The following is a 25,565-nucleotide window of genomic DNA, read 5'->3' on the forward strand; positions in this document are numbered from 1 at the left end:
AAAATGATTTTTTCACCTTTTTTTCCCCCACTTGCCTTCATTTATGAGTCAGAATGACACCAAATTGCCATCAAAATGGCAGAGAATGATTTTTCAATATAGATCATATTGCAAAAAAAAAAAAAATTTCACATGAAATTTTCAGCTTGTGTTTGAAAAAGCAATCAACTGAGATTGCTCAGGGGAGTTACCTTTCTTGGATTTGAATAGAATATATGAATAGGGTTTGTACTACAGAATTTACACTCCAAAACTAAAAGTTGGCAAATCTAAGTCAAACAAAATACTTACATTTTGGGAACTCTTTCTTTATTTATACTGGCAAGTTAACAAAATGAAAATGGGCAGGGGGACTTATTCACCACTCTGATGTTTTAGATTACTGTGCAGTGTTTTTACACAATGTTTTTGATATCTGTTTACCATTTCTAGGCTAAAATAAATGATAGCTATGTCATAATGTGATGAGACAATGACAGCTATTTTCCATCCAAGTTTGACTGTCACAAGTGTCTCTATAAATGTCCCACAACATACATTTTTTAATGAATTGCACTAATATAATATAATTTTACATAATATAATTTTAGATTACTTTTTTAAGCAGAAGGTACAAAGTAATTTCATCCTTTAAGCAGGCACACTATGTATAGGTTAACAAAAAAGCTGTTGTCAAACTTTGTGAAGCCTTATTCTTTTTGTGTTAAATTCCCTTTATCCCAAGAATAGAACACTAATCATTTCTGCCTGCAGAGACTCTTGAGGATTTGGTTCCTAAAGAAAACGAACAAAAGAAAGGCAAAATATCTGGTGCATTCTTCTACTGAGTTCACTCAAGATTGGTTTTCCACGTTTAGGACAAGATGTATCTTTCAATGAAGGCAGATTTCTCAAGAGTCAACAAATTAAGTGTTAGTGATACTACAATTGATAACACAATCACTTCAGGAGCTGGAGGCAAAAGCCAGGAGCATCCTAATTAGAGGAGGCTCTGCCTTTTCATGACTGGCTGGGGTTCTCCAGGCCCAGCATTGCCACCCAGGCAAGGGAAGGGATTGTCCTGCTCGGCTCTGCAGTGGAGTGGCCTCAGCTCGAATGCTGGGGACAGTTTTGGGAGTTATAGTATAAAAAAGACATTCCACTATTAGAGAGTGTCCAAAGGAGGGCCACGAGGATAATGAAGAGTCTGGAGAGGAAACCAAATGAGGAGTACTGAGGTCACTTGGTCTGCTCAGCCTAAAGAAGAGGAGTCTGAGGGGAGACCTCATTGCAGTCTACAACTTCCTTGTGAGGAAGAGGACGGACAGAGACTGATCTCTTCATTCTCACGACCAGTTACAGGACTTGAGGAAATGGTCTGAAGCTTAGGTGGGGAAGATTTAGGTTAGACTTCAGAAAAAGGTTTTTCACTCAGAGGTTGGTTGGGCACTCAAGTGGGCTACTCAGGAAGTGCAAGCAGCAAGCCTGATAGATTCCAAGAAGCATTTTGACAATATTCTTGGGCACATATTGTGATTCTTGGGTGTGATTCTTGGGTGTCCTGTGCAGGGTCAGGAGCTGGACTTCGATGATCCTTGGGAGCCCCTTTCAATTCAGCATATTGTATGAGAGTTCTACGATTCTAAGAAAAATTCTTTCTTCTTTTGAGACCACATTTATAGGGACTCTCCATATATGAAACCAGCATTTTTCCCCTCCTTCCCAGCACTCAGTATCCTTTGTCACAAATGAGTATAAAATGCAACCTGAATTCATGAAGCAGAATTCATGAAGCAGGCCTGAGCCAGGTCATGAGGCAAAAGGACCTAAAGGACATGGAATCAACGCCTTAACTGTTCTACCACTGCATATTCCAAGCCATTTCACGCCCCTCTGCCTTATTTCTCCACTGAGAAACACAGAGAATGATTCTCCTTCCTTTCTCCTCCTTGACCCACTGCTCCTTGTCTCTCTAAACTCTTAAGAGCTTCCAGTAACAAGGATGTGCTCTCTGTTTTCCAGTTTTAAATATTGTCCTTATAATGCTATTGATGTAATAAATTTTATTTCAGATTTCATTTATTTATACATAATAACACTATTTTTTGCATAAATACTGCTATTTATGGATACTAATGGTAAGACTGACTTTTCAGAATCCGGTTCACTGTTCTTCTTCTCTTCTCATAATCTAAAGTTTAGAGAAAACAGAGCACTTAATACCTTTGTGCCTTTAGCTTACAAATAAGCCAATCAAACCTCTTGAAATAATAATTATAAATATTGCTAATAAGCCTGAATATATAAAATGTTTTCCCACTGTGACGTGTTTTTCTGTAAAATAAAAACATTAAATAAAAAAACTCAACAAAAATATTTCAATATAAACAATCTCCTTAAAACAAAAAGAACAAAACCCCCTAAAATCCTTAAGTCAACCACACTGAATCCCTAAACACATTGAAAAGACAAATGTCCAGAATCTTGGATTCAAAGACTGAACCAAAGACTCTTGAAGTAATTGGAAATATTTTCACAGAGCAAAACACTGGCTAGTGCCCTCCTGGGTGATGGCTCTGTCTCTGTTGTGAAAAGTTCCTATCAGGTGTAACACATTCAACTCTCACCAGATTTTGGGGCTATGTGCCTTACAGCAGCTTTAGGCTCTCAGAGTCATTGATTTGAAGGCTCTGAGCATCCCCATTGGGCATAGAAATATTTGGTTTTCCAGATTTCTAATGAGTGAGCTGTTTCTTCTGTAAAATGAGACTGAGATCATAACGAGAGGGAACTTTGCTAGAAGTTGGAAAATAGTCATGAGACATCCATGCGGTCAAATAATACAATGAAGGAGCACTAAGATAATTCATTGCGCCTAAAGCTGGGAAAAGCAAAAAGGGAATCAAATGCAGTAAGGAACAAAAGTGAAGTTCAGTCAGCCTTAGACTTGGAGGGTAAAAGTTTGTTAAAGTGTTTAACACCTTCAGTTAGAAGGACTTGACATAACTATTGCACTACAATCACAGCCACTGCCACAAATCAGTGTGTCCTTTACATGGCTGGTTTCAGTACTACTTTTTGCACCAAGAGCCATGAGCTGAATTTGCACAGCTTATACTTCAGAGGAAAATAGCTGGTTTTGTTAGGAAAACAGACTAATATTTACACAAAGCTCCTAAATTTGGGGGGTTATTTTGTACATGGATTTTAGTGATGGGATAGGATACAAGGAGAAGCCATTCTTAAAATTATACATGCAGTGTAGAGGTATGGCTTGAAAGGGATTAACTGGTAGAAGATTAATCACAACCATTATCAGGAGGTCTTATTATTCATGCTGGAGCTTAAATGCAATATTTGCACAAAGGAAGGTGCAGAAGCAATACCATGATTAACTTTCTTGATTTGTTTCAAAAGCCTTTTGAGGAGTTGAGTTGTTTCTACTAGATCTATAAGTCTTTGGAAATCTCCCAGAAACAGGAATGACTTCCTAGTTTAAAGCTTATCTTTCCACTAACCTCATAAACCTTACAAAATATCAGCAAATATGATTTTGTTTCAGGATGTCTGGATGCCTAGACAATGTTGGTTTTAGTAGGACTATTTAAAAATTATTATTATCACTGGCCTATTACATAAGCAGAAAATTGTGATATTAGGTGTTTATTTAAGTTATTACCAAAAGTTTGGTAAAATAAAAAAACTCCTTAACAACATGGTAACATTAAGAAGCAGACATTCTTTACTCAGCCAAATGCATGGGGGAATAGCCCATATCTGTGCATGCTGAATACAGGGAAGTTTCTGTTTATGTACTGTATTCTACGTGCATGTTCATTGATTGTCCCAGACTAAACATACATATCATAATAATTTCCTCAAAATCATGAACACTTTGTCTTCCCTTTATGCATGGGTTTTTGTGTCCTGGGGATCTCTCTTGGGATCCCTAATGGTCATAGACTCCAGTGGTAATAGCTGACATACTCAGGTTGGCAGGACACTGGAAACTTCCATTTCTCCATCTTACACAATGAGCACTGCTCAGTTTTATAGACCAGTGGTTTTGGAGAACAAGCATTGTGTTAACTCATCAGGTGCAGGTAATTTATCATCTGGTAACATTCCTCCCTTTGAGGCTTGTGAAGCTCGTCTTCCTTGCACACCTTCATAAGCCTCACTTTGTTCTATTTTTTTACTAACATCATTTAAGTTTTAAGGCAAGTATCATAATTACAATTATTATTATGGTCATACGTATACTTTGCAAAAGTGAGGTCAACCAACCAGTTAGAGAAAATCCAAATTCTTTAAGTGTTTTATTTAACTAATTACTTTCTAACCCTGTTATTAGTTCTCTGTTAGATGCAGCAACAGATTTTTATCCTATCGGATCATCCAATTTAGGAGTCACATTTGAAATGTGCACACAACTAGTGTTGTTGTTTAAATTCAAATAACCCCATACTCTATGTTCATGTAACAATAATAGGTCAAGACCTAATCTGTTTTATAAAGTTGCATGTGTGTTCCCAAAGTTTTGTCAAATTGTTCACTTAAGTTCCCCACAGAACTGGATTTTCCAAAGGTTAGTATTGGCAAACAAGCAGTTCCAGAAATTACATTCTGTGATCTACCAAAATATTGCACTAACTCTAAGACTACATTCCCCTTCCCAGAAATTAAGAAAATTCTTTCTATTATTATAAATATCTAGTTATGTATCATTTTAATCTAGATCCAATTAATATTATCCCCCCAGAAAGAAATTACATCCTGTACCAAAACCAATAGGGTTTACATATACATGTAAAAACATCATGGTGTTAGTCTTATTTCTGCTCTGTGTTTAATGTGATGTACTCAGGGTTCAATTTGTTCCACCTTGGGTGCGATATAAATTACTGGGGGGACTTGATATGGTCGCTTTCACTTCTCCCAGATTGGTCCAAAACCCCAGGTTCTGGAGCAAACTGTATCTTCTCATTGGAAAGGATGTACATGTGAGCATAGTCTTGACCATTTCTTGATAACAATGTACCTTTTAAAACTTAAAAGAGTTTATTTTAGCATTATTATATTAATTTCAGCAGAATTTTGAGGCTTCCCTTGACTTGTTGGTGTGACATAGGAAAGTTTCTGGCCATCTTGAAAAGGTACCAAAATATCAAAATGTGCCGGTCCCAGTTCTGCCTGGGCAGTTCTGCAAAATCAATATGCCAATCATCACCTGGTGAATTCCTCTGTTTTACTAGCTCTGGGGGCAGACTTCTTTTCTCCTTGAGATTATTTTACAAAACAAATTACTTGTTTTTCAATAAGCAAAATAATTTTTTCAACTGATCTATTAATTTCTGTCATCTTCATGTTTACTATATTCCTTTGTAAACTAATTACTCTATTCTCTACTTCTTAATGTGTTTCCTGATGTTTTGGTTCTGCTATAATACACTACTTTGGAGGTACAATTACTTGCCCACATTAGTCTACCAACCCCCTGCTGGGATTTTCCCTTGTTTTCAGTGATGGGGCTAACCACCTCTTTTGATTTCATTTTTGTTCTAAGACATTCAACTATTTGTTAGGTACTAGTACAATGATAGGTTTTCCAGTAAACTCTTTAGTTTTTTGGTCAGCTAATTGATTCCCTGTATTAACTGGGGAGTCCCCAGACTGATGGACTTTATAAGGGCATCACAATGACTTTCAGTTTTTTCACTCTCTTTGATTTCTTCTTTGTGTTTAGTAGAAGAACTCTACACCAAAAACGAATTGCCTTTTCTTTCATATGGCTCCATGGGCAAGTATTATTCCAAAAACATACTTTAAATCAGTTCATATGTTTACCTTTTTACCTTCAGTGATTTCTAGGTAAGGTCATTAGTTCTGGTTTTGGTGCTGATGTGTTAAAAAATAAAGCCTGGATTTCTTTTACCTGAGTTGAGGTTCCCACTGAATACCTAGCCCAATTCTGGGTCCTGGATGGGATTGCTCTTGAGATCTGGTTTTCCAGAACACAATTATTCAGTGTTTACTAAGCAGTCATGACACAAAGTTCTCTGGGCTTCTTCTGAAGCCTGGAAAGAACATGGCTTGGACTTAAAGTAGTGGTTACTTTATACTCCACATTGTCCTGCTCAAACTGAGCAACCAGGTATTTCAGCATCCTGCTGGCAATATCCAGCATACTTCTTTCCGTTCCAAATCATCTATTACCATGTGGGGTATGTTTCAGATTTTCTGTTTCTCTGCAGCTACCATCGCTGTCACATATCCAGATCATCCTTCACTTGCATTGTCCACTTGCTTACTTCCATGACCCCAAATGCTGGCCAATACTCCTAGTGCCAGGTGTATTCTTTTATGCACAAAAAACTCAGATGGTTCAGCTTAAGTGTGAGAGTCCCAGTGCAGGGGTTGTCATTAAGTTTATTAGATGACTTTTTGGGCCCTCTCACTCTCAGAAGACCACACCAAATATTTTTGATGGAGAACCATTCAAGGGTTTTTCTAGTACCCCAAAATTGTTGTGATATGAGATGTTGATTTATGTGTTTTCTTCCTCCTTTCTGTTTTTTCTTATTAAGAGGTTTTCTAAGAGACAACAGAAATGGTGAGGAATGGCCTGGGCATGACTAAACACCTTTTGTTGAGTACCACCCTGAGCTGATTTTAAATAACAGTTTGCCTGTACAACTCAAAAAGTTTTCAGGACCCAATTTTGGAGCACAACATCCTGCAGACCTAGATATGTACATACACAAAACAGAGATGAGTGAGTGTGATAACTGTCCAGGCTTTTGTGCATTTCCTACTGAATTTTCTGTAAGCAAGAAATTAGTTTATGTTCTGCAGAAAAAAAATAACATTCCTACCTACAAATAGATAGTTTCTAACCCTTGCGTTGGCATACAGCAGATCTCGTTGGAGGGGTTGTTTCCTTGTTATGATAAATGGAGACTGAAGTAATATCCAGCAATCACTGCTGAGTTTTTGGAGCTGATGTTATAAACATAAGTGTTGCCATGTGAATTTTACTGGAAAAGCATAGAGAGGAATCTTACAAATCTTAAAAATCAAAGTTCTAATTAAAGTGTACCTAAAATATTCAGCACGAAAGATGTGGAACATGTTATTTCCTAGTATCAGTTTTTGTTACGCCCAGATGAAGGTACAACAGCTTCTACGCGAAGTTAAGTCAGGATGTTGGTTAGCAGCTGTAATAACCTGTAAGGAAGATAGCATTGTTATTTCTGCTATGGTTTTGATTCACAAAGCAAAAGGTGTCATTTAGAGGGCAGATACTACAACCTATGTGTACCTTTTTGTCCAAAAGGCACCAGTAAAATTTTTCAATGTGTTCATCACTTTTTAACAGCTGTTATTAGGACAACGGAGGCCACATTTCTGAAATGGATCTAGTGGCAGACAAAGCACGCCACTCTGGAGTGGCTGGAGGAAAAGGAGAGGAAGAGTGTTTGCAGGACCTAGTTCCCCCCTGGCTTGGAGCAGATTCCTTTTGTTCATCTTTCCATATTATGAGAGAAGATATAGTATCTTGTAAATTTGGTTTGGGTTTTTTTTTTTCCCCAGTGTTCCTACCTGTAGATGTGTACATGCCCTCTGATAGCTTATTCTGCTTTTGACAATGTATACTTCTAAGTTAAAGCAAATTGTTTACTAGGAGAAAGAGATCAAAGCTATTATTATAGTAAGGTTTCTCCCCAGAGAGGCTTCTTGTCTAAAAGAATAGACTGACAAACACCATGTTCATTTAGTTTCCCGTTTTGCTCTCTTTATTTCTTCACTCAGACTATTTAGCTACTTTATTTAATTTCCTTTTTTAATTCCACAAATTTATGGTAGCATGCTTCTCTATAGCAACATTAAAAAAAATCACACTGAGCATAGGATGCGAGTGCTGAGTTAAGGTTCTATTTTAAAAAATTAAAAAAGAGAGACAATAACTTGGGGAAAAAACCCAAAATCAAACAGGAAAAAAGAAGTGAAGCATATCTTGAGCTGGCTGAGTTCTGGGAAATAAAGAAAGAAAACTGCCAGAATTTCTATTGCTTCAGAGAGGAGCTTGAACGGCTGCATCCTGAAATTTCTCCAGAGACTGCAATTATTCTTGTAAGGAGAAGGGCTGTGATCTTAAAAAACCTGATCACAAAATGGAGGAGAGAAGTGCAGCTTGAGAGAGGTGAGAGGAAGTTGATCTCAGGACAGGGGGTTTTTTTCAGTTGTGCCTCAAACCTGAAACAATGTGTTTTACTTTATTGTGATAATTATTTTGCATATTTCTAAAACCTTACAGGCTTGATTGTTTTTAAAGAGTGGTGCTAAGAGAGGGATTGTGGCTTCAGGCTAGCAGAAAAAAGCAGCAGCAGGTGCTGTGTAGCTAGTTTTGCTTTCTCTCAGGAAAGGTTGGGCTACATGTGCTCAGCTTCTGTTTCAAACCTGACAGAAGGAAATCTGAAGATTTTTTCATCTTGTTAAACTGCAATCAGCCAATGGTTTCCCTTTCCAAAATAATACTAGATATTATTACTGAATGTTCAGGCTTTACATTCCTGACAAACAGGAAATATATGCCACAATAATAGGATGTCAATCAGAAAGATAGCATCAATTTTCTGCTTTCTAAATCATCCCCACCACCTGCTGAGCCTTTGATCATCCCAAACAATTAATTTAACAGGTACATGATTAAAAAATAAATACTTCCCAGTGAACCTGCAAGCTACAGTACATATTAGCAAGTTCTGATCTGGTTCTCAGTGAAAACAAATCACTCACATACAAAAGAGGAATAGAAGAAAAGTGCAAATACAGTCTGCCGATCAGAGACATCCAAATAACAGTGCATTAAAATATATCACTGTTTTTAAGCTATTGTGGTGCATCAGTATGCTTTAGGGATACACATTTGTTTCTTCAGGAACAAGTAGTGGAATGGAATTTTGCAGCTATATTAATTAAAGTGTATCTCTGTTATGTGGAACCTTTTGGAAATGTTGACTTTAAAATTCTGAATTGAAGTGAAACTAACTCTAGAATTTGTCATTCCCGTAGGAAAACACAACTCCTCTCAGAAAACTGAAAATGTACTCAGCATTGTCTGAACTCTGCAAGCTACAACGCTTGGTCAGAACCTCATATCACTTTCAAACATTTTCCAAAAGGGGTTGCAGAAGCAGACCTGAAAGTTCCCTGAAAGGAATCCACAAAGCAGCAGGATGAAGCTCTGACTATCCCTTTGGGTAGCTACTCAAAAGCTTCACTACTTGCCGGTGCCCATCCAGACCTCTGGAGTAGGAATGAATAGAGACTTTCAGTCCTTTTCAGAGATCTGTTATTTTCTTTTTTTGCTGTCTGATTTGAAAGCGCTGTAACTAAAGAGTGTACGAGGCATTTCTGAAAGCCAAAATCTGCACCAGCCCACGCTGCAAGAGTACTGAGAAGGGGTGCAACCAGTATTTCAAAACAAATCAGGTCTGAACAGTTCTTATTTTGAGTCTTCGTCTTAAACGAGCAGTTCACAAAGCATCCTACTACACAATACACTTAGGGTTGCAGCACTGATACCCAGACTCTCTCTCATTCAAATCAATTAAACAGGAAATACTTACTCAAGAGTACCTGACGATCTGAAACTTTCTTATCTTTGCCCAGCATCTTAACAGGGATTCTGTTAATATCCCAGAGCTCAGTCCTTAAGCCTAATGCTGGGAGCTTATGAGGCAACTTCCAGCTCTTACTGAAACTAATGAGTGTTTTAATGTTCAGCAGTTTGGAGAATTGTGTTCTGAAAAGGAAAGAATGTATAGTTCACTGGATGTCTGTTTCTGTAATGCCAGATCGCAGGAAATATTTAATGCAGGCTCTTTACAATTCATACTTAATCTTAACAGCCACCTTTTTGCTGGTTTTTATACATGCTGGACCATGCTTAAAATATATGTAAGCTTTGCAGAAGATCAGAAGTTGGTGGTGTGAGGCCATTTACAACATGTGTTAGAAGACAGCAGACTGGGACTATAAACACAGTGTTTCACATGCTGCTCCTTTAGTACCTGCTCACAAATGAATGTTATCATGCAGCTGGAATCCTGTAAATATAGAAAGGCAGAAGAATATCTTAGTGTGATGTGGACCTCCAAAGAGATTCAGTGATCAGTCTGGGATCAGTATAAACCGCCTCTCTAGAAGCATCAAAATTTCCTTTTCCTTCGTGTGTCCTTTATGCTTTGTTTTTTCTCACACTGTTAGGTATTAAAAGTGCATTAACAGTTTTTTCTAAAAAATTAGGAAAATTTTCCTCCTTTTGAAAAACATCTGTAGCTTTTTTTCCTTGCATCTGTTTCAAAGAGTTTGAAAACAGTTTCAATAAGGATTTAAGCAATACACATCCAGGTTCCTAGGGATAGTTGCAGAAATTGGGGTTTAAAAGCAAAGAAAATTATTGTTTTCTCTGAATCTACAGTCTTAGCAGATCTCATTGTTTCGGGGACTCTTTTTTTTTTTTTAACTCTGATGTCCCTTTCACCTTTCACTCATTATCGAAAGAAAATTTATCTTGTGTCTAAACAGTCTAAACATCCATTTGTAAACCTTCCTGTTTGCTGCTTGCAGTATTCTATTTAGTGGAATACACATATTTAGAGACATCAAAATCTGTTGTCATAGAAGTTTGTGAAAACTTCAAACATTTTCTTAGTATGGTCTGCTGTCAGGAAAGGTAGATTCTTGTGCATAATCCAAAAGACTTGGTACATAACATTTACTACCATACCTCTAATGCTGCAATATGCTTTCATCAAGACTTAAACTTTCTGCTAAAAGACTTTTAACATAAATTTTAAGTGATTAATTAAGTGCATGGCAAATAAAATATTGCTGAAAATGTAAAGGTGACTTTTAAATAACACTCTTTTTCCTCGATGTAAACTTTATCTAGACAGTTTCAACCACTACTTATTTTTAGTGCCTTTATTTGATAACTATTCCCCAGCAGAGCAGCATATGGACATGCAGGAACTGAAACAGTTTTTCTTCAATATCTGGTAGACTTGTGCATGCCTGGAGCCCTCAAGAAAAGCCACAAAACTCTACAAACTGGCAACTGTGGGTTTGTCTGTTCTCTATTGATTCTATTTCTGGGAAAAAAAAAAAAAGAACCTGTGTGTGAATCATGTGACTACTGAATTGAGCAAGTACTCACCAGCAGATAAAGCTGCTGCTCTGAGACCTTTTCTAGCCTAGTTTTGGTTACTGCCTCAAAACCTTTTTTCTATTTGTTTCTGAACTATTTAAGTGTTGTTTTGTTTGTTTTTTTTTTTACTTTGAGTCTAGAGAGTGGAAAACCAGCCAACTAAAATTCCTAAAAACATTTTGGAAGTTGTAAAGACATTCTCTAGAATTGCTAACAAAATTTGGCATTCTGCAATTTTATTTGAATCTAAAGAGAATTTTTCCTCTGGATGGTACAGAGCATTCACATTTTTCTAAGCAGAGTTGTGTTGAACAATAGACAATGGAGAGTGCTGTGCAGTTGCAGACACACAGACAAAAGGGCAGAATTGCGAGACTGATTTTCACAGGATCTTTGATTAATTTTAAGGTAATTTATGCACAATTTATTCCAATTACAGGTTGTAAATTCCACAGTACTGCACTCAAATTTGAAAATATTTATCAGCGAGTGGTTATTTTCCCTCAAAAATTAAATTCTGTTCACGCTGTATTGGAATATAATCCCAATATTACCGGATGGAACGTGCCTGGGCTCTTCTGGCTCTTGCTGCTTAACCAGAGGTGGCAACTGAGATGGTTTTCACCTCAGAGACACCTTTGGCTGGCTGGATGTGGCAGCTAGGCACTTGGAACAGGTCCAAGGCTGCAGGAACTCAGTTTTACCTCTGGTGGAAAGGCCTTAGGTGATGGTGAAGGGAAAAGGAGACAGATTCTGCTGGAGAGTTTAATCCAGGCTTTTTTTCCCAGGCACACAGACATCTGAATGTTGTAACAGCTCCAACAGAATACCAAAGCACAGGGTCCCGCATCTTTTAAGCCCGGGGAGAAGGAGGAGGGAAGGGGTAGGTGTGCCACCAACCAGATAGGAGGGGGGAAGGCTCAGGGGACAAGTGACACTTGGATAACCCAATACCCCCAGGGCTGAGAGGCATCTTTTGAGACTGACAGACAGCTCTCAGCAGGAGGCAAGGAGAGGGGAAGGGAGAAAGTATTGGCACACCTGGGAAAGCAACTGAAGCAGGATATTACATCACACCGCAACAATGCTGTCTGCTCTGTTGATATATCACAGAAGACTCAGAATCACAGAACAACAGAATGTTTGGGGTTGGAAGGGAATTCTGGAGACTGTGCAATCCAATCCCACTGCTCAATCAGGTTCACCAGAGCAGGTTGCACAGGATCTGGTTTTGAATATCTACAGAAAAGGAGACTCCACAACCTCTCTGGTAGCCTGCTCCAGTGCTCAGTTGCACTCAAAGTGAAGTTTTCTATCATATTCAGATGGAATGCCAATTTTCAGTTCAACAAAGTTTTTCCAATTGAAAAAAACAAAGAATTCTTTCTATCAAGAATATCATAACAATATGTCTCTTTCACCAACATTTCCTTTCCAGTTTGGCTGAAGACTTTCATGCATGTACCACAACTCCCTTCCTGCTCATTCAAAGACTTTTCTTAAATCCATTGTCTTCCACCTCCTGCCTTCATTTTCCTTAGTTTATTCTCCTTATGCTTTTGGAAATTTCTAATTTGGTCTTCTGGCACATGAGTCTTCAGCTTTCTTTTCTTCTTATTTCTTCACTTTCTGTAGTTTTAACCTGAGATATGTTCTTTCCAATGAAAATGGTTTTTCTCTGATTTTTTTCAGAAACTTGAACCACTAGTTCCATGCTTAATGGAACTAGGAGGTCACTTTCCTCCTTTCATCTACTTGTGCCAAGTAACTTCCTGCCAGGATTCCTACAAGATCTAGCATTTAACCTCTGCAAGGTGTCCCATGAAGTTTTCCAACAATGCTATCAGGTTAAGCTCTGCTCTCCTTCAAACCACCAGCAGCTTTCAACATCATTTGATCTTCTTTATGTTTCATGGCTGCTTCTTCTCACTCAGCCAAAAAACACCATTATTAGAGCTTTTTCTCCATATCACTGCCTGTCAGTAATACCACTGTGCCAGCACTCTTCCTCTTCCACAATGTCATCAATCAGTGAAATCTGTGCTATGAGAGGAGATCAGCTGTACCACAGAATCACAAGGTTGGAAGAGACCTTCAAGATCATAGAGTCCAACCTGTTCCTTAACACTTTAATTAAACCATGCCATCAAGTGCCACATGCAGTCTTTTTTTGAACACCTCCAGGGGTGGTGACTCCACCACCTCCCCAGGCAGACCATTCCAGTACTTTATCACTCCCTGCATGAAAAACTTTTTCCTAATATCTAACCTATATTTCTCTTGATGCAGCTTGAGACTGTGACCTCTGGTTCTGTCAATTGCTGCCTGGAGACAGAGACCAACTCCCACCTGACTACAACTACCCTTCAGGAAGTTGTGGAGAATGATAAGGGTGCCTCTAATTCTCCTTTTCTCCAGGCTAAACAAGCCCAGCTTCCTCAGCTAATCCTCTTAGGGCTTGTGTTCCAAGCCCCTCACCAGCCTCTTCTGGATGCGCTCAAGTGTCTCAATGTCCTTTCTAAACTGAGGGCCCAAAACTGGACACAGAACTTAAGCTGTGGGCCTCACCAGTGCCGAGTTCAGTGGGAGAATGACCTCCCTGCTCCTGCTGGCCGCACTGTTCCTGATACAGGCCGGGATGCCTTTGGCCTTCTTGGCCCCCAGGGCACCTGCTGGCTCACGTCCAGCCAGCTGTCAACCAGCACCCCCAGGTCCCTTTCTGCCTGGGCACTGCCCAGACACACCCTCCCCAGCCTATAACACTGCAGGGGGTTATTGTGGCCAAAATACAGGACTTGGCACTTGGACTTATTAAACTTCACCTTGTTAGACTCAGCCCATCTACCCAAGTGTTCCAGGTCTCTCTGCAGAGCCATCCTACCTTCCAACAGATCATTCAATTCTTATTTATGCAACACTGACAGTGGAAGCGGTGCTTTGTTTAAAATAGACAAAATATCCTTATAAATTGACTTTTTTAAAAATTATTTTTACAGTTCCTCAAAATCCTGTATCTTATACTTCTAATTTTGTTCTGAGGGTGGTTCTTGCTCTAAGCATATAAGGGCAAAGGGCAAAATCCACCTGCGCGCAAGCACAGAAAGAGGAAAAATAATATAAGAAGACAAAGACTGTACTGCCAATTTGCATATGCTTCAAATACCCCTGTTTCTCTGCTACTCAGTTAAAAGAAAAAATATTTTTACCTCTAAAACTTCTCTCTCACATGTACTGTCCTTAAGGCTGTCACTCAGCAGAAGGAAACACATATGTCTCAAGAGTACTTTTGTGCTTTTCACAATATTATCAAGGGAAAATATGTTGCACATTCTCCTGAATTTCCCAGATTTTCAACTGCAGTTTATTCTAGTTTCTTCAAAGTTCCCTATTTTTCCAGCTACAACATAATCACTTTCATAAATGAAGGGACACAGGGAAGAAAAACAAAAAAGGAGAAACTGTTGATTGATATAATAACAGGATTAAAGATGGATGGAAGAAGTGTGTGACTTGTGAGGGTACATATTGGTGTGTGTTTCTGTCCTTTAGAAATGTATAAAGATAGAAGAGACACCTGCAATTCCCCTGCCTTGCAATTTCTCTAGCAATGACAAAAGGAAAGAGCATTTCTTTATATGTAAATAAATTATTATGTCCTCCTAGCTAGTTGATCATGTCTGTTATCAGAGAAGCTAGAATGAGTTCAAAATCAAATTAAAAAGCTGACAATCTTTATTCTGCTACCTCAATCATCTCCAAAAATGTGTGTTTTTGAAAAAAATACACATTCTACCACAAAACCTCCATTTGCACATGCAAATATGCAGTAGAATATTTAATTGCCACAGAACCCACTTGATGTTTCTCTAACTCTATTTGACATTACAGTTGCTGCTGGAAAGTCATGTATTTAAAGTTTACCACAAACAAATATTTTTTTGCTAGTTTTTCTAGAAGAAAGTGATGAGAACTACTGAGAGAAACATCAATATATGCAGTAGCCAAGCAGTGCAGTCCAAGGTAGTATAATGGACGCTAATGTTGAAACTGTAAGCAAAAGAATACTTATGACAGACTCAGAGTGTTAACACTGATAAGACAGGGAATATGGGAAGAGCTGAGTCTCAATCAAGGCAGGCGTGTGCCCCCTGGAAAGAAGAAAACAAAGATATTGCTTCCATAAAGAAGGGTGCCAAGAGGTCTCTTTCTTTCTTTCCTGCAGAAAACTAGACAACTCTCATTATCATTCAGGCTTGTCAGGAAATGACTTTGCTGGTCAGGAGGATGTTTGCTGGTCTTTTCTTTTTTTCCCATAATAAGAGTCATTGTAAAATAAGAATAAACTCTTCATTTTACAGGATGATGGTGTTTAAAGCAGTGCAACTCTGCAGTTCATAAATTCAAAACACTTTAAATTAACTTCTAAATATGAAATGAATATATTAAAATAGAAAAAGAGAGAAAAAAGATACCTGTATTTCCAGTAGATGAACAGAATTAAGAATAGTAATGAGATTTATTTCTGTAACATATATAAATAAGAAAATAGAAGGTGAATTTAAAAAAAAATCTGTGATTTTTTTGAAATCTGTGAAATCTGTCTGAAATACAGCCTCATCTTCAAAGGGTATTTTGTACATACAGTGTACTACACAATGCATTTACCTTGAAGATACTGTGTTCAGTTTAGCCATTCTTGATTTAGTTTTCCACAGGACTCGCAGGAGCCAGTTCAATCCTGTGAGCAGGACTCAATCATCTGATCTGTGTAATTGCCTAAACTGTGTGTATGAATGAGTCATCTACCTGTACATTTTCAGTGGGACTGAAGTTCAACAACCTTAACTTTCATACACCATGATAATCCAAAAAGATGTCAGTATATTTGTAAACCCATTAGATCCTATTTAGTTGTACTTTTTAGATCTCGGGAATTTGCCTAGGAAGTTATGCTAGCTGGGGAAGAATCACATCGCCTATTCATGCTAGCCAATGAGCTGACCCTTGTGCTTCCCTTGTAAACTGGTTATATCTGTCATATAAATCAGGGAGAGAGTCCAGGATCCCAGCATCGCATATTGGGAAATCATTGCTTAGACTATAATCACATTCTAGGATGAAGAGAAAAGCTTTAAACAATACAGAGATGGAAGCTGTTTTCAAACTGCTTTAGGGAAAAAAATGAAACCGGCTCCTACTTTGGCTCCTGTGTTATAGAACAGCTATGCAGCAAGCCTCAGGCTTCTCTCCTGCTTCAGCTATTTGGCTGATGTTATTTGTAAACTTAGGCACAATCAGTAAGATGATGACTGCTGAGTCTTATTTTAGATGGACAGTTTTCATGTTCAACATGTTTTTAAATGAAAACAATTTTTAATCCGTCTTTTAAAAATAGTACTGCAGAGTATTGGCATCTGTTGTGTATAATGAGAATATATTTGTCAAGCATGCAAACTAACAAATGCTTCCAAATATTTGAATGTCCACAGATGACTACAAAAAATCCTAGACCTTTGCAGTTCTGTATTAGAGAATTTGGTAGCAGGGGGTTTGCATCACCATATTTTAATTGGGTTAAATAATTTCGACCAGTATGATGCTGTCAAATTTCCAGCAGTACAATATCTTATCAAAGCTTTTCAAGAGGAAAGAAAGTAGGTCATTTTGGTGCATCAAAAGAGGATTTGAAACTTTGAATTGCTTCACTCTCCTGTCTAAGAACCTGGAATAACCCGGTGCTGAACTTTGGGCTCTGGCCACCACTCTCTCTATAAAGCATCAGATAACAGCACACCAGCCACTCAACAGCTGCTATATTTTAAACAACCTCTGACTACAAGTTCATTTCCAGCTTTTCCCTCAATATTTGTGAGAGTTTTCTTGTGATATACAAAAAAAAATCTCAAACCCATAACAAGGTGAGTATGACACCAATACCATGCTCTAGCAGTCACAGGAGTTTAAAAAATGCTTTTGAGATGTGACACATTTCAAAAAGTATAAAGTCAGGATAAGACTATGTGATCCTCTTTTTATTCTCCTTCACTCCCTCGCCTTCACATCTTTGCTTTTCTATTGTTAGACTTTTATGTCTGCAAAGACTCAAAGTAACAGGAACAAGAGAGGACAGTAGAAATATTTATGTCAGAGATGCAATATTTGGAGGAACTCAGTGCCTAATAAGAGCACCATTTTTTTGGTGAGCTTGTAGAGGTTGATAAATAACAAAGGCAATAGCACAACAGGGGCAATTTTTTACAAAGTCCATACACGAAGATATTCAACCAGCAGCAGAGAGGGAAAGCAACAACTGGCATAAGCCATCATGCTATGTCTTGATCTTTGCCAGAGACAGGTGGTCAAATTAACTCCCACACTCTTCTCTCTGTATGTTGTTTTGGAGCTGGACGTACAACTATCTGGGCCTGGAATGCAGCTTTAATATGTAGTTCTGCAGATCTTTCCATCTTATTTTTGGAAATGTCTATTCCCATGCTGCTGGAGCCTCTCCGGCTTGCAGTAAGATGCTGAGATGTTAGGGATGGGTTGCTCTTCACCTCCTGTGGGAGGGTGCCTTCTAGCAGCTGGCCAAAGAGCAATGTGGATATCGTGCATTTTGCTCACTTTATCAACCTCAAAGGAGTGCAGGGACTGCAGCTGCTGCAAGAGAGCTGTGTTGTGCTGGGAGACAAATGTGGTCTGGAGGGATAGGGTGAGTGGGAGCCCTAAGATTCCTCCTCCACACAACTCTATTTATGTCCATCACTGTCCTGCTTTCCTGTGGGTCACAGTAACCTCCCACAGTATGCACACATCTGTGTATGTGGTGAGAAAAACCACCATCCTCAACTGACAGGTTGTGTGAGGCACATGTCTAACCTCTGCTTACCAGTTCTGTGTACATGGACTTTGCACTTCCACTCTGTTACTGTCAAGTTTTAAAGCTGAAATACCCACATTGGACAAAGACAATAGGGTGATGGGAGAAATGCAGGCATGTGTTTTCAATAACCCAGCCCAAAAAGTTGCTATAAATGCATGTGTCAAAGGCAAGGGGATTCACTTTCCTAGTGAACAGGGATCAACTCCTCTCCAAAGGCCATAAAAAGACTGGCTGTTCTGGACATACTGCCCAGGTCTGGTTTTGTGCAGGCATGAATGGTGTACTACTCAACAGGAATCACTGCCATTAACAAATTCTCATTTGTTAATCACAACAGATTTTTACTGACTTTAGTAAGGTTGTGTAACCCACCAAAATGAGAAAAAACCTGTAGAACTGTGTGCAGTGTCTCATACATGAGCAACACATGGTGCCTAAAGGATTTTATCAGACTGTTTTCCATCTTAATGTAGAACTGCTGGGGTGAAAAATCCTGGATATACTGCAGTGAATAGAAATTTTAATACTTACAGTAGTGGGAATAGGCTTTGTTCAAAAATTGTTTAATATACATCAATGAAAGGGTGAGCACAGAAAATATTACAGTTGAGGGGTCAGGAAAACAGTCTGCTTTCTCCATTTGGCTTCCCTAGATTTGTCCTCACTGGTGTTTGACAAAGAAATAAGCATAATAATGTAAGAGAATAGTATATTCAAACCCAAAAAGTTTAATTAATAGGTTTTAAGGGTCAGGTTTTGCATAAAAGCCTCAGCTGCCTAAGTACAATCTAGTAAAGCGGAATTTGTTTTTTTCTCAATGTTCCAACCAAATAAAACTTTTACTGAAATGTAGGTCCACTTATGGTTGTGCTAAAGCATTTAATTTTTTAATGTGAAAATTTGGTGCTTGAAACAGATTGGGCTAATATTTGTCTAAGTATTCAGAGACACATAGATGGATAAATTATATAGAAAATTATTTTTAGACAGACACAGAAATCCTTTTAAAGATGTCAAGAACTCATTACTGGCTTTCCATTTTCATAGATGAAGAAAGAGGCACAACAGTCGCATGTAGTTAAGATGGATAGTAAAATCACAAATATAATTTGAGTATGCTAGATAATAATGTCTAGATCACTTCCCAGACCACATAAAATATTAGCAGAAATAGCCACTATCTATTTTTATGTGTTATTGTAGTGACTGATTATCAGTTATTACACTTTATTTATTGTAAAAAAATACTATTACCTAATATTTCTCTTAGAATAGAAATAGATTCTGGTTTCAGAAACACAGCATCTGTTCAGGCCTTATGGGATTGACATTTAAAAAGTCTATCAATCATTTTTGGTACTTGTGAAGGGATCACCTCAATGCCTCAGTTAAGATATCGGTTGGGTGAGCCCATGAAAGTAAACACGATTACCCTTGGTCAGCACAAATATCAGGATCAGATTCTTGGAGGAAGACATTACTTGGTAGCTGGGTTACACATGGAGGACATCACACTGAGTGCTTGATTGAGACAGCTAGACTCCACCCAGGTCCTCTCAAAGACATACAGCTGGGTTAGTGTTGTGTTTTGCCACAAGTGGTTAGTCACACTAGTGAATGAATTTCCATAACAAACTGGATCCTTTGTATAAGTGTGTGAAATTCTTTCTATAGGCATACCAACTGTCAAGTCATGTGCACATCAGGAAGTAATTTTTTTCTGAGATTTCCAAACGACTATCAGTTTTTTCTGAGATTTCCAGACTATCAACCAGATTTCCAAACGACTATCAGTTTTTTCTGAGATTTCCAGACTATTTGGAAGGCAGGAATGTTCAAATATGGAAAACAAAACTCAACGACAGTCAAAACCATTAACTGTTTAGACAAAATGAAATCTTATTCACTTTGTGACACTATTATCTCATTAGTACTAGTTCCACAAAGTAAAATATGCACATGGGGGAAAAAAAGTTAGAATCTAACAGTATCTATAGATTAGGTAGTATCTAAATATTTTGTGTGAATTCCTATGGACAAATTAAATGCTCATAGTAAGAAATGCAATGTATTCATTTGGCTCCAGTTGCGACTTGTCACAAGGAAAGCAGGGAAAATGATTCTCTGCTCTCTCCTCTTCCACCTCTCTCAAAGAGCCACCACATACATCTCCACTGAAAACAAAACCTCCTTTGGTCCCATTGAATTTGGTGCTTGTGCTCCTTGAAGCAGAGAAAATACTTAGCAAAAAAGACAAGATCTTCAAACTTAATGTACTGTAACATAGCCCTCGGGGTGTAAAATGTTAATTTATGGCTAATTCCACTAGGCATTTCCCAATACCATGACACTGTTCCAGGAGCCAAGACTGGCATCACTTTATTGGGAATGTCCACAGAAGATATCTACAAAGATTAATTCTCAAGATGGCTGGAGCCTGCTGGAGATAGGACACTTGTTTCATATTGTTTCTGGTTAAGCACAGAGATGATAGCTTTCCCTCACTGCTGACAGCAACCAGAATGAGGACTGTAGAAAAGCAGCCAGGGACACATAGTCTGCTAACTTTTTTAGGGCCAGTTGAGATGGATATGATACAAGAGTGGTAGGGCAAGAGCTCTTCAGTGGATAGAATCTTGTACTATTCAGTCTCATGGAATATATATAAAAAAAGATAGACCCATTTCTGTTGTTTCAGCTTTAATAACCTTTTCTTGCTTTAGGTTGAATTCTGTTTTCTTTTAAACTGGGAAAATCTGAAGTGACTGCATCAAACTAAAATAAAGAACAGACATGTAAAATGCAGGTGACTTTAGAAGCAGGCCCAGTCTGTTAAGAAGCACCAAGATTATAAAGAGTAGCTCAAGAAATTAAAGCAAAGTAGCAATCACTGCTCATGACCAGTTCACGAGGAAATAAACCAAGTATTTCACAATGTTTTGCACAATGGAGGTGTTAAAATACAGCTTTCAGAGAAAGAGTTTTAAAAATCCTTTTAAAATGCTTCTAAAACTGTCTCCTTCACCCTGCCCTAAAGCTTTTGGTAGATTCCACTCTCAGATGGAACACTGCTGTACCTTCTACTCCAGCAGCTAATTTGGGAGTGTTACCTTATAACAACTACAAGGTGACCAAGTTGATTTGCAGGCCTTTGTGTTGCCATTTATGCTACAGTAATACTTGGGAAACCTTTGCCATCCAAATAAAGCATATGTTCTCCAAAGTAATTCTTTTTTAAGATGAATACCAGGATCACAGATACATATTATCAGCTGTCTGGCAAAGAATTATTGCTTGATTTACTTGAGAGAGGTGTGCTTGTTCGTCTTCTGGGACCAAGTACCTGGAAGACATTAAAGACAGTGCTTTACAGAGGATATGTGAAACAGTGGAAAAGCTAGGTCAAATAACAGGTCAAATGTTACGTCAGATTACTGTGTTGCTTAAAATGAGTTAACAGGTCATGCTTTGCACCAAAGACTCAGCCTAAATGAATTATTTAGCCACCTATGTGGCTTTTATCAGAAAGCAGTTCAGATAAAAGTAATCCTTATTTGTTCTGCTACTGAACAGTAGCAGTGTTGGGGAAGTATCATTTTGGAGGCTCCACAGCAGAACAGGTTTTTTATCTGTAGCTGTTGGTGCTGTACAAAGAAGTTCAAGAATATAGTGCATCCAGGGCCACCCTAAAAAGATAGAAAAGCACTAGATTACTTTAGTAATTGAAAATACTATTTGTTGAAAGATATAAGAGAACTAAGGGTAGGTACCATGTTTGATTGTGTCCTACTTCTTCTAATAGAACCCTAATATATAAATGAGCTTTATAAACAGGAGACTTAAGTGCAATATCCATAATTAAAATGAAAAGGAAGTAATTTTTTGAGATTATAAAGAATATAATATAGAATTTATATAGCAACAGATCTTTGGACATAAGAAGGAAGGGGAGACAGGATTAGCCAAGAAAATATTTTGATTAATGAAACAATAACTGGGAAAATGAATTTTCTTCCCCTCCTACTCTCCATATTGAGTTTACAGCCTATGTAATTTTTCCATGCATTTCCTTTCTTCCTAATACCGTTGTTACCTTACTCAGTTTAGAGATGAGGTGAAGAGCTAAAAAGCTTGGGACACTGAAATATCTCACATCCAACCTTTTAAATATCAGTTAAATATTATTTTTATATGTAATGTATATTTAAATCAAATTTAATGAATAATCTTTAAAAATGTGTAGAACTTTCTGTGTAGTGTTGTACATGCAAAAATTAAAGCCAGACTACACTGAGAGTATCACTTAATTTTTTTAATATTCTTTCTTCTTGACTGTTAACGAATGGATCAGTGTATAAATAACTCTTTTCCTCAGTGGTTATCTAGAGGAGCTCACAATGCCCCAAAGATTGCTATTCCTACAACTTAATCAATCCTGCTTTACGACAAAGCTTAGTGAACAAACAAATCCCAAGGAATATTACTAGGAAGCACATTTTACACTCGTTTACCGTGGTAAAATGATGGCAAAATGAAACAAAAATTCTACAGAATTAGAATAGTCATACTTTAAACTTAATTTCTATGACTCTGAATAAAATTTTCTGGTGTGAAAGGCATTGTAGAAACACATTCTTAGCAACCCAGTAATAAAATAGTTGTGATATTATAATTTTACAGGGTCTAATCTCCTAATCATTCATGGTTTAACAATACCTGTACAATACCTAGATTTGTGTTAATACTTTGCCTGCCAGTGTATAAGCACTGAAGTCCTTGAACTTAAACTAATCAAGAAGGTAGAGTAAGTATAGGATGTAAATAATTTATAATAAATATCACAGCTTTTTCAATGGTGCTACTTTTAGTTGCATTTCTTGAAGGTAGGTGAGGAACAGCTTTTTGATCGACTCCTGTAGAGCCCCAGAGTAACAACTTGCATCCTCCCTAAAACCTCTGACACTGTAGGTCAGAAAGAAAACAAGTTTGGTCAGAATATGATAGTTATTCATGCACAGAAATTAGATTACTTGAAAGCCACTCACCACTCTTTGGGTAGATGTGCAAGGGGAACAAACAATGTAAAAGTCATCCAAATAATCCCAGAAGAGGACAAGACTGGCATGTGTTCTGGGGGAGAAACCTCCGTCACTCTGCTGGGTGATCCAGACCTTTTCTGCTGTTTCTCCCAGGACCACTGAGTCACCTTCCAATGGCCAGTGAAACTGCTCCCCCATAGCACAAGAAGCACATTTTCCCTCCTACCACAAATTTACTATAATTTGACAGTTCAGCAACCCTCATGAGAGGTATGGGTTGGAAACCTTGGAAGCCAAGAAATTAATTGAATTAAGGTCTCCCATATGTTCAGTGAGAGCTTGAATCACACAGAGCTACTATGTGATGGAAAACCTGCCACCTTCTCTGTTATTTGTATTTCACAAGAAATTAGCCACTCTTCTTTTCTGGCTTTTTACTTGTTTTTGGTTGTTGCCGGGTTGGTTTTTTTTTTGTTTTTTTTGTTTGTTTGTTTTATTTTTTTAAGAAATGACATCATTATATCTCTTCTGGAAAAGTTTTTGAATGGTAACAAAAGGAACAATTAACAGTTAGCTCTGATAAAGGCTCCTAAGTCCCAAGATAGAATGCTTTGAAGATATCCCTATGTTCTTTCCCTTCTTGCCTACCCTTAATTGCTCCTCTCACTTTTCAGCCCTTTCTACCTGTCTGATGTACCAAACAAGGAGCTACCACCTTACTCAGAGCGGAGGATTCCGATGCAGGTGCTTAAGAATTAGGCAAAAGAATTAAACCAAAGGGGCTGTTTACCTCTGCAGGGTATACAGTTTCCTTGGATAGTGATTATGATTCCCTAGAAGCACTGGCGGGACAAAGCATGTTCGTTCATCCTATACCATACATACACATTTTTGACATTGATAGCTGAGCTGAGAGTGCCTGAGAAACTTCAAACTATGCAACATGGGTAAATTCAAGAGGTTTTACTTGTCTAGACTGTTTATAAATAACCACAGCTAAACAAGTATTCAAATTTTTTAGTATTTTAAATGGTTCTAATTGTTATTGCCTTCACTGAAGAATACTGAAATATTTTTTAATTTCTTAGCTTACTATGGGTTTGAAAGGAAGACTTTATTTTCCAGGTTGTAGTGTTGGGAAAATTTTCATGGCTGACCTAGAACAAAAAAGTTGCATCTGCAATGAAAGGAACTGCACACTTGAACCAAAAAAGTCCCAGCACTTTTTTCTGAATGTGTGGTCTGTTATACATTTCCAAATGAAAGCTTAACCCACTTAGAAACAGAGGAAGATCAATCAGACACTTCATCAGATTTGAGAAAGACTTATCAGACTCTAAGTCTAAAGTCCTCTTTTCTGTCTAAATGCACTCTTAAAGGAATTAATACATTTAGAGAAAATCTTGCAAGTTATCTGAACCTGGGCATGATTTTTCAGTATGTATTTTGAAGAGAGATGATGACTTAACTTGAAATTTTAATACTAATGTCTTTGGAACAGCTATCTTGGTTCTCCATGTAGGGCCCAACATTCCTTCCTGTCACAAGGACTATAAGCATTTCAAGAAAATTTACTTAGAAAATCTTCAGTAAACTTTAAGGAAATTTTGAGGCCAGCCTGGTCTTAGGAAAAAAACCATTACACTGGCAATTAGTAGGCCTGAATTCTTCACCCTTTCTACAAAAAGCCTTTCTACAAATCTGCTGGGCTGTTTGGACAACTTATGTATCACTTTCTTCACTTACCCTTTGCAAGGTTTTTTGCTTTTCAGTTAATCTATCCTATATTCTATGAATCCTAAAAAAATGGGTTTATTTTTTTACTTGACCTGCCATGTGGTGCTTTTGTAGAATTAATATTAATAACTGCTGATAATGGTTAATTTGGCTTTTGAACAATAGTGTATTTTCAATAAATCTGCTAATGCGAGTTTACACATTTTCCAATCTCTATATGCTTGGGAACAGGAGAGACAGATTTTTCCAGCCTTAACAGTATTTTGTGTGAAAAGATCTATGCCCATGTGTCTCAGTTTAGAGACAAATTTAGGAGAAAATGCTTTGGAATGAGTGTTTCCTCTCAGAAAAAGGGCTTCAGAATCCTTTATCTGCCAATGAGTACAATTACTACCACAAAGTAAAAGTGAAATAATTTTTTTTTTTATTGACAAACAAATTGCTTGCACGGCATGGGGAAAAAATTAATAAACACTAAATATTGAACTTTCAGAACCTTACCCCACACACCCCCCACAGCAGAACACAAAGTCCCCAAAATGGCAGGGGGAGAAATAAATGGGTTGTATTCATGGCAAAGGGGGGACAAAATGGCAGCTGGCTTTTGTCTCAGGAAAGGGAAAAAAAGGGTTCACACAGCAGCTGGGGCAAAACAGATGGGAACCTGTTGAACTCTGGCATTGGTCTCCTCCTCACAGCAGTGGAAGCAGAT

The sequence above is a fragment of the Zonotrichia leucophrys genome, chromosome Z (genome assembly GCF_028769735.1).
Source record: "Zonotrichia leucophrys gambelii isolate GWCS_2022_RI chromosome Z, RI_Zleu_2.0, whole genome shotgun sequence".
Taxonomy (NCBI): domain Eukaryota; kingdom Metazoa; phylum Chordata; class Aves; order Passeriformes; family Passerellidae; genus Zonotrichia; species Zonotrichia leucophrys.